Below are 13,364 nucleotides of genomic sequence, written 5' to 3'. Positions count from 1 at the left end.
TTTTTTTGTTTTTGTTTTTGTTTTGTTGAAACCAGGGATTGAACTCAGACCCTTGCGCTTGCCAGGCAAGTGCTTATTCTACTGAGCCATCTCCCTGGCCCCTCAATATATCTTTTTATTGCTTCTTTTCTAACACAATCTTTGAGTTTGTGTGATTTAAAGGAGCTATCCAACTATCTCAGTTAATCTTCTCTCATTGATGGGACAAAATATGCAGCACCCAAAATTAAGGAATAAAAGTTCTATTTTGCTCGCAGTCAATGGAAGCTTCAGTCCATACTCAGCTGGCTCCAAGGAAGAGTGGTAGAGAGCAGCTGTTCATGTGGGAGGCAAAAAGTAGAGAGCAAAGGGAGGGGCAGCAGCTACCTCAGCTAGCTAGCCTCTCTCCCCTCCTTACATTGTAATGCAGATTACCTGCCACAGGGTAGGTGTAGCATCCACACCCACAATAATCAATCACAAACTCCACCCCATGACTGCTTGAGGCTTTGGGGGGACAACTAGACACAAACCATAACACCAACATTAAATGTACCCTTCTAGTCTAAACCTTTAGTATAAGACACAATAGCCTAGGACTTTTGCCCTATAACTTATATTTAGTTTTTTCTTGAATAACTATATACTATTTACATCCAGTTTTCTCAAGCAATAATAGGATTTACCTGGACCAAAGTTGCCAAGGCAAAAGCTTCTAATGGATTCCTAAAAAGTGACTTCAGGGAGATTTGTGATTAATCAGTTCTGGAAATCACTGATCTACCTTAGTCATGACATTCATTTCTCTTTATTATATACAATGTGCAGCTACAAAACACTGCTTCCTACTTTGCTGATATTACTTTTTCTTGAATTACTAACTTGCCTTAGTACTGAACAAAGAAAGTCTCACTTAATAACTTAATCTTAGCTGAAGATGTATCAATAGGGTCTCAAATCACTATTTTCTTCTGATTTGTCATTTAATCAGCAGGAAGCGATCCAGGGTGAAGTGTTTCTTTTTCCCACCTCTGAACTAGCTGTAGACTCATTTGAATATAATTCTACTGACTTAAGAGTTCATATTTCCCAACATTAATAATGTGCACAAGTGACCTTATGGGGGAGATTTTTGTTATTGTTGTCTCACAATGTGGAAGGAAGGGACGTTCTAAGACAAGATTATTCTCCTTTCTGTTTACACATTTTTTCTGCAAGTTTCATCATTGCTAATGATGAAGGATGATGTATGTATTCTACATGGCTAGTACATGAATTTAAATTTTGCCCTTTTCTACATGTAATAGAAAATTATCATTAGTCATTTACACTATGATCACCAATGCTTATTTCTAAAATGCAATAAATCAAAAGAGCAATATGTGCACTAGAATTCACAAAATCAGATTAAAAGTTGAGAACTGAGCCAGAATAAGGATTTATTTGGAGACAGATTACTCTTTTGATTCTACCTTTCTGTCTCTAGTTTCTCAGAGTTCTTCTGTCCCATTCCTAAATATGCTTGCTCATTTTTCTTCCTACACACTACCTCTATGTACAAGCCCCAACAGATGTCCTTCCAAAACGCATGTGCTCATAGGTGGAGCTTTTTGGAGGTAGCTGGATCTAGGGCCTGTGAATGTGAATTAATGGTGTGATACTGGGTTTACGGGTATGCAGATTACACTGCTGATGGGATTAGCATAGTTCTTGGTATGGATAGTGGAAGACCAAGCTGGATGTTGGTGGCACCAATTGGTAGGCTTACAACCTGCATGGAATATAAAGGGATAGATGGGAGATAAGCATGGTGTTTGCCAGCTTGCTGCTAGTGCCTTCTGCCTGCCCCCGCATGTACTATTTCTCCTCTGTAATGGCTGTCTGCCATACACCACCATGTCTTGGAGCCAGCCAACTATAAATTGAAACCTCTATAAACTGTAAGCCAAAATAAATCTTTCCTCCTTTAAACTTGTGGGTGACAGGTATTTCATCCCAGTAATGAGAAAAATTACTGAGACACCATCTTTGAGATGAGATCTAATTCCCAGACCTACAATAAGCTCTGCTTCTCAGACTGTTTCAAACTATGAAGCACATTATCTACCTTATTCAGTGCATCTTCTTTTTTTCTAACATAGTAAGGACAACTTTTATTATATCACTTCAGGTCAAGGACCTATCTCTGACTTAAACAGTTTAGGAAAAGTATATGCCAAATAGAACTAATGTTTTATGTTAAAGAAAACCTCATCCAGACTAGGAAGAGATGAAGAAGCAAAATTCCCAACAGAGTTTCATAAAAAGGGTGCTAAGACTGGGTTGATGACTGATTATTTTCCTGTGGGAAGAGAAAATTGCCCGGAAAGAATAGAAAATCATTCTCCTGTCACATAAGCACAGAAATGAACGGGTAGACTAAGACCCTTGGCCATCCTTCTTATGTTCTCCCACCCAACTTCCCTCCAGAGACAGTGAAATGTCCAAGGCAAGATAAGCTTTTTCTTTTAGAACAAAATTTCCTGCCTCAAGTAGCAACCTTCTCATATTGACTCGTTAAGCCCAATTCTGTTTCCCTATGGAAATGACTGCATTATCCACAGCCCGAGACATTTGCTCACAACCACCCATTCAAACCCAGCAGTAACACCTGCCCAGAATTGCATCGTCCCACCCATTTTAGGATCCTGGACACATATGACTTTATACGCATACTTCATTTCTCCTAAATAACCTTCCGGATCATGTGCCACCCAGCTCGCTCTTGTACCGCATCTCCTTTATCCTTGGAAAACAGGAAAGAGAAGATGGTGAAAGGCAGTGACTAGGAGTGACAGGTTTTAATCTAGAAATAGGAGCTACTCTTCTTTGTTCCCACTTGACTTAACTGCGAGCATATATTCAATGCAATTAAATATTATATTGAAAACATAAGGCATATCAGCCTTTGGCCAAAAATATAAGGAAAAAGTTAGCAAGGCTAATATTTTATGGGAAATTCTTGGCTTAAGTAGTATCTTTAATAAAGCTGATCTATGTGAGCCAGCAAAGTGCGGAGATGACAAAATGATTTACGATTTAAATATCATATAATCTCTAAAATGTCTAGCACCATCTTGTATCAAACAAGATGAGGGAAGTAGAATCATTTGAGAAAGAAGAGAGGACTAACATGAAATTAGTTCGGATATCAATAGAATACTTACTATATAAACCATCTCATTTTAAAAAAAATTACTGTAAAGATCATTATAGTCAATGTATTTGGAGCACATGTGATACAAATTCTATAAATACATAATCTGGGGTCAGCCAGATAGTTCAGCAGACTACAGCGCCTGCCTAAGCAGGTGCAGGGACCAGAATTTGATCCCAGGCATGGGGTGCTGGCCCCGTCCCTGGGGGTGTACTGAGTTGTTGACTGAGACTGAGTGTGGTGGCGTGCACCTGTAATCCCAGAGCTTGGGAGGCTGAAAACAGGAAGATCACTATGAGTCCAATCTGTGTAGTAAGTCCCTGTAGACCCTGTACTAAAATACATTAAAAATAAATAAATACATACATACATAATCTGTAAAATAAAGCATAACATACCCATTCTGTAACTGTAGGTGAAAGAAATTAATCTGTCCAAGAGATGCAAATTCAGATAATCTGATTTGTAGACCCCATGTTCTCAGCCATGTGGTAAATTAAAGATTAAATAGGTGAGTTGGCTAACTTCTCTTGAGAATAAATGGCTTACCTGGAATGTAATATATAATAAAACAATGGTGTGAGTCTATACAGAATGCCACTGAAAAGGGAACTGGCCCAGAAAATAGAGAATCTAACAGGCTGGGGAGAGAGCTCAGCATCTTAAGCTTGAGCCTGGCAAGCTAAAAGTCCCAAATTCAAGCCCTGGTACTGAAAAACAGAAAAGAAGGAAGGAAGGAAGGAAGGAAGGAAGGAAGGAAGGAAAGAAAAGAAAAGAAAAGAAAAGAAAAGAAAAGAAAAGAAAAGAAAAGAAAAGAAAAGAGAAAAGAAAGATTTAGAGATTCAGAGATTAAGTCTTGGTTCTATCACATGCTAGATATATAACGTAAAGGGAATCAAAATCACAGTTCCCTTACTCGCAGACAGGAAAATTGGAAGATACAGAATAAGGAACCTATTGGCTTGATTGGGTCTTTATCAATATAATATGAAGGCAGAAGAACTACATAATTTAAGAATCACATTTCAATATGAAACAGTATTGAGAACTCACTACATATAACACATTTTAGTGGACACTTTTGTCACAAAATACTTTTCCTTCAAAAAAATCAATATTCCAAAAAAAATCAATATTCCAATTTTGTAACAATGAGATCATACATTCACAATGAGGAATTATAGAAAAATGGTGGCCATGGAGATAGCTCAGTGCACTAAGTGCCTGCTTAGGCACACACAGGGACTGGGTTCCATCCCTGACACCACATGTCCCACCAACCCGCCCCCAGGCATGCTGAGCTGAGCACTGAGATGGGTGTGGTGAGGCACGCCTGTTATCCCAGCACTGGGGAGGCTGAAAACAGGAGGATCACTACAAGTCTGAGCTGCATAGTGAGGCCTGTACCAAATATAAAAAGAAAAAAACAAAATGGCTCCAGAACACTGATCCCCCCACGGTTCTGGGGTGCATCTTGCAAAGTCAGTGTATTGGGGGGGACACATTTTTCTGGAAAGAGAAAACAAGAAAACTATCGCTTTTATGTATAATAAATACAATTAATTGTTTTCATATTAAATAATTTATCAAGCAATAATTATTGCATAAAACACTATATAGTAAATAATAATAAAATACATGTAACCTAGTTGAAATTCAAACAAAACAAACAAGGTTACTAGCACAGTATATGATGTAACAGCCTGAGAGATTTTAATGTGTGTTTGCTAATAAAGATGTGCAATGCGCTCAACATCATTCTTCATCAGATATGCAAATAGAAACAACTAGCTACCTACCAGAATGGACAAAACAATGAAATACCCAGGGCAAAGTAGATACAACTCTTATACAGTGCTGGAGGGCTGTGAAGAGCTCAGGCGGCACACAGAATTGGCCGTTTTTATCAATGCTAAATATGTGCCTACACTATGGCCCAACAACCCCATTCCTGGGCATGTGTCCAAGAGTTGAATTCATGTATCTGAGAAATAAAAGATGAATGTCTCTGTCCACAAAGGAGCTTTACAGAAATGTTCACAGCCGTGCTATTCATAATAGTCAGAGAAACAAAGCAGCCCCCATGGTCACAGGAGGAAGACAGATAAATAAATGGTATTACACAATCAAATGCTATGACTGGTATATTAAACAGCATGGCCAGCTCTCCCAGACTGTAGGTTGAGTGAATGAAAACAGACACAGAAGAGCACAGGACACGAAGCTCAACAATGAGAGAAACAAAAATGAGGATGAAATATGATACAGTAGGAGAGCCACGCCAGGAGTGCTTAGGCTAGGAAGGAGAAGGTAGGAATTTCTAGGGCGGTAGACATTTTTTAATGAAAGGATCTGTGACCTACATGGTAATAACATAGTTTTATAGACAGACTTTTAAGAAAGTAGTTTAAAAGAGCAAATTAATTGAAAACAACCAAATAGAATTTCTAGGAAAATAGTATTAACAGTATAACTGAGAGTTCAATAGGCAGATTAAGCAGCAATTAGGGCAAGATGATGTTGTCTAATTCTTTTTATCAGAATCAGATCTTCAATGCAGCATAGAGCAAGCAGATACCGAATATGCAAGAACAGTTAGAAGACACAAAGAATAAAAAGAGAAATCCTAAAAGAGAGAGTCTGCAGAGGCCATGCTGAGAAGGGTTCAAAGATCCAAGAACTATTTCTAAAATATTCATACTCAAATGTCATCAAAATTTTTGCAAACTCTCAAGGAAGAGCTAATCTCTTTTCTACTTAAGCATTCTAATCCATGCAAAGAATGCATATCAGTCTTTTTACAAAAATTCATAACATTGACCCAAAACAAAGCAGAGTGCCAGAAAAAAATAATATAGAATAATCCAAGATATAAATATGCATGCAAAATATTCTAAACTGAGTGGTTAGCAAAATAATCCAACACTATATTAAAATAACAGATCACCATGGCCAAATGGAGTTTATCTTAGGAATGTAAAACTAGTTCAACATTTTCTGAGCTTAGTGATTTAATTTACCATATTAACTGGCAAAAATAAAACACCCAAAAAGTATCTTGAGTTGATATTTGAGTAGGTATTGAATAGGTACTACTAAGGTGTTTTGTGTAATTTATTAGCCATCATTGTTAGAAAAGTAGAAAAAACACACTACCTCAGAACTGATGAAGATGTAAATCATTTATTCTGAAAGCATTTTATTGAAATCACTAAGAAGAAAAACATATTTAAAGGAGGTAGGGATATTGCTCAGTGGCACAGTACCCACCCGGCAAGAGCAAGATCTTGAGTTTGATTCTTAGTACAAAAATATACCCATTATCACCATTAACATTTACTATTGATCTAATAACAAATTCAGGCTAATGAAGGAACTAAAATAATGACTATAAGGTAATTAAATACTGAGCAAGTAAGCTTTGTCAGAGTTATAATTATTTTAGAAAACATCATGTTTTAGTTGTCTTGGTCCTGTGCTGTATGTACATCTTACATATCCTATATTTACAGTGTTAAATCTACTGTACAACTCTGAGAGGTAAATATCATTGTCTTCATCTTTGTAAAGAGTAAATTGAGGTTCAGAGAGATTAAATATGTTGGTCAATGTTTCCAGCCCAGTACATTACAGAACTGGTATTAGACCTCAGATCTTCCTGAATCTAAAGCTTTGTGAACTTAAGTAGAATGCTATAGTATATTTCATGCAGTTTTCCCTCAATTAAAAAGAAAGATTAAAATTCAAATACATAATAAACTTCTGTAGGATTGCTGAGATCATTTTAGTATTACATTTACTTTGGAAATAAGTAAGGTAATTTGAGATTTAAATTAGCAACAAATCTTAAATATTTAACTCCAATATGAACCTGTTGAGAAAAAAAAATGACCGGTGAAAGCTTTTTTGGCATGGAGAATTTTTACCTAAAGGAAAATCCAGATCTTTAACAACAGAAAAAATATTCCTGGCCTCCTTAGGCTTAAGTCTAAACATCACTTTGAAACTTTCCACCTCTACAATCCCTTCTGCTCCAGCTGCGATTTTTGAAAGGTGGCAGTAAGGACCCATACTCTACAGAGAGTTCTGGAAAATGTCAGGTTTCTCTTTCCAAGCACGGCATGAGTCACTGACTTTGCAAAACATTGAGACATAAAAGCATAGCAATGGATTAGGACATCTTTGGGAGTTGCTTGTTCCCTAAAAGCTAAGAGTTTCTACAGCAGAAGTGACACAAAGCTCACACAAAGTTGCCTTTCTTTGGCTCTAAAACATCAAGGCACTCAAAGAATGAAAACTGACAAACGCTGCTTCACATCTTCTCTTGGGAGGGGCCCTACCAGCTTATTATTAATGAGCGTTTTATAGCCTACTGTTAGAAAATAATTACTATGAGCACTCTGGCCTTGACGAAAGGAAACACTTTCCTTTTGGAGACACGATTACAGTAAAATAGATGTGTTGGTTTCTGGATCCTGGTCCCAGTACCTCGGTTGGCTCCCTCTCCCACCCAGGTGCTTTGGTTAAACATAACAACTGAGGAGACACCAGTACAAGAACTGGTTAGTTAGCACTCAGAAGATGGTACGATCTCACAAATAACAACCAAGTCTATGAAACAGTGGTATCATTTTATTTCCCTTCAGTTTTAGATCAGGAGAGAGTTAAATAAGACAGGAATCTGTGGGCTATACTCTTCCCAAACTTCCCCAGGTATTCCAAGACCTTGACCATCACAAAATCCAAACTTTATTGTATATGTATAAGAGCTGACATTTATTAAGTACTTATCCCAGGGCAGGCACTATCTTACGCACTTATATAGATTGTCTCATCTTGTTTTCTGTATTCTGTTTTTATGGCTGTAATAAAATATATGAGACTAGGTACTTTATAAAGAAAAGAGGTTTAGTGAACTCACAGCTTGGGAAGCTGAGAACCTAAACTTGGATGAGTTTATCTCTGGTCTCTGAGGAGGGCCTGTGACAGATGACTTCACAGAGAAAGTATGTGTAAGAGGAAGAGAAACAGGAGGATCGAGAAGCTAGAAAGATTCAGTCATTAAGCTTACTCTTTTATAACCACTTACTCTCTCAGAAACGAACTTACTCTCCAAGTTAGTGGTGATCTCTTCCGAGGACTATTCCTTCAAGACCTAACTACCTTCGTTAGGCCCCCATCTCTGAAAAGATTCCACCCTTCCTCATTCTGCCTCATTGGAATCCAGGTTGCTAGCACATGAATAAATGGAAAACATCCTAAGCCACATTCAAACCTTTAGAGCACCCTCATCATCATCCTCAGAGGCTCTTGGAAGGAGGGCAGACAGAGAACCTTTGAGTTATGTGTGTCTTTAATTAAAAGTATTCATACTGTCTCATAAAGATAGTTGTGCTTTCTGGGCTGAAATGTGATTTCATACTTTTATTCTCTCTTTGGAGGATGAAGGCCTAGAAAAATATAAAATAGTATCACCAGGTATTTTTCATGACACTGGATCATAGATGAACATCAGAAATATTATCCAATGTAGAAAGCATAGGATGTGAGATCAGAGGCCTTGTATTTGCCATAGCTTCCTTCCATCCAGCTAGGGGATTGTAGAGTCATGTTGCTACACTGTAATCAACTCAAAAATGAGGAAAATAACCTTATTCTTATGTAGCTGCCTCAGAGACTGGGTCATGATTTTCATCACCTACTGCCTGGCGGACTCCAAACCATTATTCATTAGAGAAATAGAGGGGTGAGTGGATTAGTGAATATCCCTCCATTTTCCCCCCACCTCTTCTTATTCCTGCCCTCTTTTCCATTTACTGTGCTGGTCTTGTTAATGTGCATCAAGCACCAGCTACTTCCTGCCTTTACATGTTATCCTGAGCTGCCTAAAACATACATTATAACTATATAACGTATTACCTGATTATAAACTGCTTTCTCCCCAAGATTACCTTGCAAGAAAGACTTGCTTTTGTTTACCTGGATGCAAATTAAAGCCTAGTGATTGTTCTTACTGCCCCTTTTCCTACTTTTTCTGATTCACACCTGTGAGATTGTTTAAGTTTGAATAGGATGCACACGCTGGATGGAGATCGTTTTCATTTATATCTCTGACGATATCTTTGAAGAAGCAGGGTGACCTAATTTTAAGGAGGGGAGTGATTTTTCTTTGCAAGTAAATGTATGTCTCAAGAAGAAATTTTCTCTGAACTCACTGGAACAGACAACTAAGAGGAGTTAAACTGTCATTCCCAATTCATGATAACTCTAAAAAAGTGAGTTTATAACATGTTGTTTTGATTACTAGTTTATGTAACAGTTTTATTAAGCTGATCCCAAGGCAATATGTTCCAACGTAGTTTACATGAGGACACTAATAAAGCAGCATACCAAGCAAACAGACCGACCAATATTTGGGCTGCTAACATAAACCATTTCCATTGTCATCTGGAAGACTTTTTGAATTCTTACATCTGATATGACTCAGGAACTCTGAAGAGTTCAAAATTCACAAGAAGAACCCAAGACAAGGTCATGCAATGCAAGGATTTCAACCTTTATCTCAAAAGTAATTTCAAGGACTGCACTGACGTGCATTTCATAATCAAAGAAGCAGACAGTTGCAAAAGCGCCATCGGCTTAATACTTCATACTCCACTTGTTTGAAAGCATCAGGCAAGCTCTGTTTCTGAGGAAAAAGGATTTCCAAAATCTCTTCATCCCCAGATAAAATGCTCCTAGGTTCTAAGAAGAACCTGACTGATGCTGACTTATAAATGAACAGACTGCCTTGAATGGCTTTTGGCACACATAAATTCCTTTGCTTTGCAACATAAACAGATTCCAACAGGATTCCTGAGCAGTCAAAAAAAAAAAAATCATAGTATTTAAACAAAGTTAGTTCTGTTCTAAACTTATTACTGATGTTTTTCTTTTCCTTTTTTTCACCATGCACAAATTATTTCTTACTTGTAAGAGAATAATTAGGAAACTCATTGAACACCAAAGAAAATATATGTAGATTTTAGGGACCAACAAGAAAATAATGATTAAATAACTAAGAAACTAAACTTACGTAGTACAGGTACTCCTAAAAAAAATTAAATAATTTCTTTGCCAGCTTCTTACTGAGGTTAAATTTAAATATTTTCTATTCAGGCCATAATATGAATTTTTAAAAAGCTTGAAAATGGGAATTAGAAATAAACTTATGATAATCTTTATTTATTTGCTGTGGTACTGAGGATTGAACTCAGAGCCTTTCTACTGAACTGTAGCTTCAGGTCTATATCCTCAGACCTTCTTGGTTTTTAATTTTTTAATGTATTTTAGTACAGGGTCCACAGGGTCTCACTACACAGATCAGACTCATAGGAATCCTCCTATTTTCGGCTTCCCAAGCACTTGGTTTTTAGTTTTGAGATAGGGTCTCAAGAAGTTATTAAATTTCCCAGCTAGGGCTCAAGCTTCTGGTCCTTCAGCCTCAATCTCCCAGGACATTGGGATTATAGGCCTAGGCCACAACAGCTGGCAGTAATAAGCTTGTATTGAGTAGCTATTGAGTATCCTGGGAGATATTTAGAATACGTTACATGTAAGGAGAAGCCTGGGCAGCAAACTCCATGCAAATGTAATTCTTGCTGATTTGGGACTGTGAGGGAAGTGGCTGACAAGGGGAAGAACCGGTCATTAAAACTGCGGAGAATGGTGAGAGATAGAAAAGCTGATGAGCCAGGAAGCCTAGCAGACAGGTGCAGCATGGAATCCCCTAAACTGCAAGCAGCCCATTTTCCATATGGATTACACAAATGATCCTGAAACCAAGGAGAAAGGAGGAATGAAAAGCTAAGGGGAAAAAAAAAATAAAAAAACGGCCGGGGAGATGGCTCAGTGGAATAAGCACTTCCCTGGCAAGCGTAAGGGCCTGAGTTCAATCCCTGGTTCCGCCAAAAAAAAAAAAAAAAAAAAGAAAGAAAAGAAAAACTAAGGGCAAGAAAGAGAGAAACAGCATGTCTCAAGCACAGTTCCTTCTTTTCATCATTCAGTAAGCGCCACTCAATCCCACCATCAGGAGCTAGGAATAATTTAAGATCTTGATGATGTGATGATAAGCTGTCCTCATGTAGTTACTGCTGAATGCAGAAAATCTAATTTAAGGAAAAAGACACATACTGCTTAAGGAAACAACATCAATGGAGAATGGGAAAAGGAAGTTTATAACATATATATTTCGTAGTATATATTTTTCACTTTTGTTTCCTTAGTTGGTCTCTTTTCTCTAGGGACACTATTGTCCAAAATTTACCCACAAAAATTTGACCTTTTTTTTTTTTTTTGCCCTTATTGAATTAAATAATCTAAATTACTGGCTCAAAGAGTCTGACATAGCTTATCATTTAGAACATGTTGGAACTTGACTTAAAATTGAGGATTTGGAAGCATACACCTCATTGGAAAAATATTGAGATGGAAATACATGTAGCAAAAGAACAGAATTTTCATAGGATTCAGGTGCAGATTTACTTATAGTGAATTACATAAATTCTCCTAAACACTTCACTTCGTCCTCATTTTTTAAAACTACTTCTTTGTCACCAGCATAAATACCACACAATTGCCTCTGACTCTTCTGCTACCATCATGATCCGTATAACAGCCCTTCCCAAGATGTCTGTGTATTGCCTATTGACTTTGTATCAGCCCTGGGCTTCATTCCTTTTCTAATTAATGTAATAAAATCTAGCTTCCTCTTTTATCAATCGTACAACTTTATAGCTCCAAGGAGCTCTCCATAGAAATACAACCCTTAGCACAATCAAAGCCTACCTTCCTGACCTGTCCTCCTAAAACATGCTCTTACTGTAATCAAAATCTTCCCCAGATTACTGAATTACCACTCCCCACTGAGGACTGTTTGGCCTCCTTTGTGGAGTGTTTGAGGCTGTCTGTGTAAGCTTTCACTCAAGGCCCCAATAGGCTTCACTTTTGTTTCATTAATACAAAAAGTATGTTTTGAGCATCACTGTTCTTTGAAGGGTATTAGAGGTTGCAGGGTAAAATTAACGTATCACAACCTCCTCCTCTGGCGGCCCTGGGGGTGGAAGGAGCAAGAATGTGAATGGCTGATCTGTGGTTGAGATTCCTGGCGACAGAGGCATCCAGCATCAAGTGCCCCAGTGTGCTGTGCTGCCCACTGCTTCCTAGAGGCTGACGAAGTTAGCTTCCGCTACTACTCTTGCCGGCGCTCCGTGGCTCTGTGCTTGCGGTCCTTCAGGGAGTCTTCTATCTACTTTCAATAAACATAGTCTTTCAAAGACTAGATGAGATGCCTTAGAACCCTGGTTTTAAATACTCTCATTTGAATTCCCTCTGTACTTTGTTATATTTCTTTGCTCAATTCAATCACTTTGCTTGCATTAGAGTTTATTAATATCTTTTCTTTTTCAACTGTTTCTCCTTTGAGATCAGCAACTGTGACATGTATCATACCTCGGAATACTTATGCCAAGCCAAAAAAAAAAAAAAAAAGTCACAGAAAGTTGCTAAAGAACGTTGTCCAAGCTAAAATAGTAAATAAGTGTACACCAAGCGCAATTGTAAAATAGAGTGGCTGTGACTAACCACAAATTCGTTCCCATTTACTTTAGATCAGATTATTATATTAATTACCAACAAAGCGAATGACAGTCGAAATAACGGCCACGAAGTGACTAGACAGGGCTAAGCAGCCTTGATAGGGTAAAACAGATTTATCTGCAAAGAGAAAAAATGTTCTTCATTTGCCATCAAAGATTAATTCTAGGTCTCGGGGTAATTAAATGAACACACTGTTTATGCTCCATCTCCATTCTGCCCTGAGTCTTGGAAAACTCATGAAACTTCCAAGAATTCAAGTTTCCATTAACCACAAGTGCCCATCAGGAGGCTTGACCTGTGGAAGAAAGTGCATTTGTCTCTGCTGGTTTTTTTTTTTTTTTTTCCCCAAAAGCTGCAGCAGGATATTTACTGTCTGTTGTTTCTTGTGCGCAATTACTCCGCTTTATCGGACAGACGATCTGGGTTTGGAGAAGCGGCAAACTTTCGGCAAGCAACCAGTGCCTAAAGACCCCGCGAGCATTTCAGTGGGGTCAGCTTTCGTCACTGTAAGAGACTGCTCTCTCTCTCTCTCTCTCTCTCTCTCTCTCTCTCT

General features: G+C 37.9%; 1 protein-coding gene across 1 annotated transcript in view; it reads left to right on the top strand.

Moving 5' to 3' along the window:
* Positions 1–13,298: 13,298 nt before the first annotated feature.
* Kcnj8 (potassium voltage-gated channel subfamily J member 8) overlaps positions 13,299–13,364 on the top strand; it is a 6,893-nt gene continuing 6,827 nt past the window's right edge. Inside the window, exon 1 of the mRNA XM_004634547.3 lies at positions 13,299–13,317. The gene's annotated coding sequence lies outside the window, so the exon portion shown is untranslated. The remainder of the gene's footprint in view (positions 13,318–13,364) is intronic.

This window comes from Octodon degus, unplaced genomic scaffold (assembly GCF_000260255.1).
Source record: "Octodon degus isolate 3935 unplaced genomic scaffold, OctDeg1.0 scaffold00064, whole genome shotgun sequence".
In the NCBI taxonomy this organism is placed as follows: Eukaryota; Metazoa; Chordata; class Mammalia; order Rodentia; family Octodontidae; genus Octodon; species Octodon degus.
Note: the sequence above shows the minus strand (reverse complement) of the source record. Positions and strands in the feature narration are given on the sequence as shown.